Genomic DNA, 6,000 nt, shown 5'->3' with positions numbered 1-6,000 from the left:
AAAAGGTGGTTTATAATCAGATATAGGACTCTAATAGGTGTTCTCGAATGCAAGTTTTTGATAACTTTGGAGATTGTGACATTAGAATAGAGAAAAAACATTCAGTGTTCATGGAGAGCTGAAATGTTCGTGAATATCAAGTAGAACAAAAGTTAACTGCATGCACTGAGCTAATAGAAGACTGAAGTAATCTTTTTTGACTTTTTGCTTAAAATGTTGCTGATCCTTTATTTTTCAGAGTTAAGGAAACTTTTCTTGGGAGCTTTTAACAATTGAGTAAACTATATACCTGTGAACAAAATTTGGAGCATATTTGTTTCTCTCTACCTGATTTATCTAGAATTTAGGAACTATTTGTTGAGTATTCCTAATTTATGGCAATGTAGTTATTTGCATAAGTGCAATAAGAATTCATTTTCTTTTTAAACAGGACACAATTGGAGATACTGGTTATTTTACCAACACTTTGACTAGAATGGTGTAGTTTCCTTTAAGGAATCAAACTTGACATAAAGCCAATAAAAGCCCATTGGGAAAACTGGACTCATACCTTGTCTACACAGTTCCTGTAAAGGGTTCTTGACCTGTGATAAGTAAAGAATGTCACTTTCTTACAGGCCTAGGGGCTCCAAGTTATCTTGGGACCTCAAGAGGAGAGGAATTCACCCAACTCATAAGTATTTGAGGGTATAAACGCATGGCTGGGCTTGGCTTTTTAAAAAGTCTTATCTGAGATTCCTTATGGAACAGAGTCCATCAAAGCCAATTTTAGGCCAGGCGTCATGACTCACACCTGTAATTCCACACTTTGGGAGGCCAAGGCAGGTGGGTCACCTGAGGTCAGGAGTTGACCAGCCTGGCCAACATGGTGAAACCCTGCCTCTACTTAAAATGCAAAAATTAGCCAGGCATGGTGGCAGGTGCCTGTAATCTCAGCTACTTAGGAGCTGAGGCAGGAGAATCACTTGAACCTGGAAGGTGGAGGTTGCAGTGAGCCAAGATCATGCTATTGCACTTCAGCCTGGGCAATGGAGAGAAACCTTGTCTCAAAAAAAAAAAAAAAAAAAAAGGCAATTTTCAAAAGCCTATGTGAAAAATAATTATTCTTGCTCCACTTTATAGAAATAATCAGGCTAAGAATAATAAAGCAAATTGGTCTTACCATGATTTGTTTTTAATAAAAATGGGAGACTAGAGAGAAATTGTTTTTAAAAACTATGGTAGTATACTTCTTCTTAGATTCTAGTCTCATTAGTTATTTTTGAGATTTTTTTTCTGCAATTTAGATGAACCCTGTTTATTTCTGTGAATCAACCAGTGATCTCTGGTTGCAGCTCAGAATAAACAAGAGGAATGGGTAATGTAAAAATCTGGATCAGTATTCTAATTCTCGTCATATATTGGAATCAGCTAGTGTTCCCATATCAGCTTGGTTTCATCAGTTGTCCAGTTCACAGAAAGCCTTCTTATTTAGTTTACTTGAGATAATTTTACTTATTTTGCTTTGCTGTTATGGAATATATTGTGGTTGTACTCTTTGTGTAGGGATGCAGCGTAAGCTTACTTAATGTTTTCTTAAATGGAACATATTAATTTTCCAGATATCACCTTTTCTCAGAGTTATGCATGGCCCTCACCATGGCTACACTTTCTGACCGAGCTCCTCTCTACCCTGAATGCAAAAGACCCTCATAGCTAGTCAGGAATATCATTGACTCTCTTCCGCCTTAAGATGTTACAGAAAATAAATCTTTATCCCTCTACAACGCTTAGGATTAAAGGTTCTCTTACAAAAGGGAGGGGAAAATATGTCAGAGCCATTTGAACCAGAGTGACTCTGTCTTGAATAGGGGCTGGGTAAAATAAAGCTGAGACCTACTGGGCTGCATTTCCAAGAGGTTAAGGCATTCTAAGTCACAGGATGAGATAGGAGGTTAGCATGAGATACAGATCATAAAGACCTTGCTGATAAAACAGGTTGCAGTAAAGAAGCCTGCCAAAACCCACCAAAACAAAGATGGTGATGACAGTGACCTCTGGTTGTCCTCACTGCTACGCTCCCACCAGCACCATGACAATTTACAAATGCCATGACAATGTCAGGAACTTACCCTGCACGGTCTAAAAAGGGGAGAAACCCTCAGTTCTGGGGGTTACCCACACCTTTCTCAGAAATCTCATGAATAATCCACCCCTTGTTAGCATATAATCAAGAAATAACCATTAAAAAAAATCAACCAGGGCCAGGCGTGGTGGCTCATGCTTGTAATTCCAACACTTTGGGAGGTGGAGGTGGATGGATCACTTGAGGTCAGGAGTTCCAGACCAGGCCTGACCAACATGGAGATACCCCATCTCTACAAAAAATACACAATTAGCCAGACATGATGGCCCATGCCTGTAATCCCAGCTACTTGGGAGGCTGAGGCAGGAGAATTGCTTGAACCTGGGAGGTAGATGTTGTAGTGAGCTGAGATCTCGCCATTGCATTCCAGCCTGGGCAACAAGAGTGAAACTCCATCTCAAAAAAAAAAAAAAAAAAAAAAAAAAAAACAGGCAACCATCAGCCCTTGGGGCTGCTCTGTACCCCAAATTCTTCCTTTTTTTCCTTTTCTTTCTTTTTTTTTTTTTTTGGAGATAGAGTGAGCACCATCTCGTCTCATTGCTCATTGCAACCTCCACCTCCTGAGGCGTAAGCAATCCTCCCACCTCAGCTTCCCAAGTAGCTGGGATCATAGGCATGTGCCACCACACCTGGCTAATTTTTATTTTTAATTTTAGTAGAGATGGGGTTTTGCCATGTTGGCCAGGCTGGTCTCAAACTCCTAGGCTCAAGCAATCTTCCCTCAGCCACCCAAAGTGCTGGGATTACAGGCATGAGCCACTGCACCTGGCCTCACCCCTAAATTATTTTTTGCAGAAGATTCAAGATCCCTCTCTTGGGGTGTAGGTGGGGACCTCGTTCCAGTAACAGTGCCACTCAGTTTTCAATAGCCAGATCTTGTGAAAAGTCAGTCACCATGATGAGGACAACAAGGGGTTGGTGCTAAACCGTTTATGAGAAATCAGCCCCCATGATCCAATTACCTCCCACCAGGCCTCATCTCCAATACCAGAGATTACAATGAGATTTTGGGAGGGACACATATCCAAACTATATCACACTTCATTCACTAGATTACCAGGTTGTTATAAAAGGATACAACTCAGAAACAGCCAAATGAAAGAGAAGTATGGGGCAAGATACGTGGGAAGGGGTGTGGGGCTTCCATGCTCTCTCCAGGCATACCACCCTCTCAGCACCTCCACATCCTCACCAATCTGGAAGCTCTCAGAATCTGATCCTTCTGGGTTTTTATGGAAGAGTTATTATGTAGACATGACTGATTAAACAATTGGCCATTGAGATTAACCTAATCTCCAGCTGTCATCTCCCCTCCCCCAGAGATAGGGGTGGGGTGTGGGGCTGAAAGTTGTAACCCTCTAATTACTTGTTTGGCTTCCCCGGCAACCAATTTCCCACCTATAGGGGCTTTCCAAAAGTCACCTAATTAACATAAACTTTAGTGTGGTTAAAAGGGGCTTGGCAGGAAAAACAAGACGCTTTTTTTTACTCTTACCACTTAGAAAGCTCCCAGGGTTGTAGGAGCTCTGTGTCAGAAATGAGGATGAAGTTCAAGTATGTATTTCTTATTATAAATCACAATTCACCCTTCTTATTCTTAAGGAGAAAGGGCCAAAGATCTCATCTTCTGAAGCTACTTCCTGCTGAAGCTACTTCCTGCCTAACCTTGAAGGGCATGGAAATCTCTTCCTGACTGTTCTAAAGACCTATAGGGACTAGGCACTGTTGAAAGCTGGAAGACATAAACTTTAACCTCCTGTTGAATATAACAAAAAATTATTTCAAAAAATTAAATAATGCCCAGTGACAATAACATGCTTAATCTCAGTTTAATAATACTTAGAAGAAGAGATCAGATGCCATTAATTTAAGTGAATATGCCAAGAAAACCATTCTCCTGTGGCCTGAAATATAAAGCAGACTGAATTTTAATAAGAGGCACTTCCAAAAAATGGAAGAAACAGGAGGAAAACAAAGGTTAATGATGGGCATAATCCATCCAGATGTTAAACTCAAAGTATCTTAGTAACAGAGGAGGAAGGCAGTGACAATCTGATATGTGCTTCTCACACGTAACACAAGGAATAAGCTTCAGCTTGCATGGCCTTGGGGAAAAGGTAGTAGCAATTCTACTGAGTTTGTAAACCAAAAAGTATCTGAGAGAGGTCTCAATCAATTTAAAAGTTTATTTTGCCAAGGTTAAGGATGTGCCCAGAAGAGAGGTCTGTGCCTTTCTCCAATGATGATTTTAAGGGTTTCAATATTTAAAGGAAAAAGCAGACTGGAAGGACAAGAGTGAGGATATGGTCACATTACTGAATCACATGTTGCAAGAGAAAGGGAGAAGGTAGGAGAATAGTAAAATATGTATGTGTCTCGCACTCAGTAAGACAGCACTTTACATAAGACAAGGTGAACACAGAGTAGCGACCTGTGGAGATACTTAACCTTTTATCTGTAGCTCTCTGCTTAGGAACAAAAGGAAAGGTAGTTTTTTGAATGACTCAGCTTGCAGCTTAACTTTGTCTTTTGGTATAGTGAATTGGGGTCCCAAGGTTTTATTTTCTTTTCACAAGTTTGAGTTAGAAAAATAGAAGAAAAATTTGCAAACATTAGTTGGGAGACGTGTAGCCCAGAAAAGATTTAAGATTCAGTCCATGTTGTCAAAACAATATTTTTAAAACTCAAAAATAACAGACAAGACCAGAACCTAATAGCAAGTGTATTATCATATTTTGTTTTCCAGTCTTTCATTTTTAATCAAAGACAAGTCATAGTAGGACCAATTTGTTTGCAAAATAAGTTTTAGTTCTATTATACTTGGCCTGATTATTTGCATAAAGTGCGGCAAGAATAATTATTTGTCATATAGGCTCTTTTTAAATTGGCTTTGCTGGAACTTTGTTCCATAGGAATCTTGGATTAGATTTTTAAAGTCTGGAGCCCAACCATGGATTTATCTCTGCCTGCAAATGCCTGTATGAATTGGGTGAATTCTTCTCCTCTGGAGGTCCCAAGATAACTTGGAGCCCCCACACTCAGTCTTCATTGGGACACTGCCCAGTGGAGCTGTGAAAACAGAACCACCATCCTCCAGACCCCAGAATGGTAGATCCACCAAGAGCTTGCACCACGTGCCTGGAAAAGCCCCAGGCACTCCACACCTGCCCGTGAGAGCAGCTGTGGGGGCTGGACCCTGCAGAGCCACAGGGGCAGAGCTGCCCAAGGCTGTAGGAGCCCACCCCTTTCATCACCATGAGCTGGATGTGAGCCATGGAGTCAAAGAAGACTATATTGCACCTAGATATTACATACCAATGCTAAAAAGTTTTTCATAATGCAAGGTAATTTTTGATGCCCCCAAAAGTCAAGATGATCAGGTAATGCAATGCAAAGTGAGTAAAACCTTAGACTTTGAGAGGGATCTGTCAAATTGTAATTTTGGGGGTTCTGTTAGGGAAACAGGGGCATAGAAGATCCAGGGTGATGCCATTTTAAGTTCAGCTCATCTTGGGACTAACAAGGCGCATTCCTTGCTTGTCACAACCCACAGTCATAAGATGTTTACAGTTCAGGAAACAGCTTGAAGATGCCTGCAAAAGACACATTCCTACAATGACAGAAAGTCCAGATGTCCCAATATTCACAACAATACATGCTTTTAAGATTGTTATAGTCATGCTTTGGCTGGGTGCGGTGGCTCAAGCTTGTAATCCCAACACTTTGGGAGGTCAAGGAGGGTGAATCACTTGAGGTCAGGAGTTCGAGACCAGCCTAGCCAACATGGTGAAACCCCCTCTCTACCAAAAAATGCAAAAATTAGCCAGGTGTGGTGGTGTGTACCTGTATTCCCAGCTAGTCAGGAGGCTGAAGCA

This window comes from Sapajus apella, unplaced genomic scaffold (assembly GCF_009761245.1).
Source record: "Sapajus apella isolate SASKATOON/1434 unplaced genomic scaffold, GSC_monkey_1.0 scaffold12, whole genome shotgun sequence".
NCBI lineage: Eukaryota > Metazoa > Chordata > Mammalia > Primates > Cebidae > Sapajus > Sapajus apella.
The sequence above is the reverse complement of the archived record's forward strand: the minus strand, read 5'-3'. Positions refer to the sequence as shown.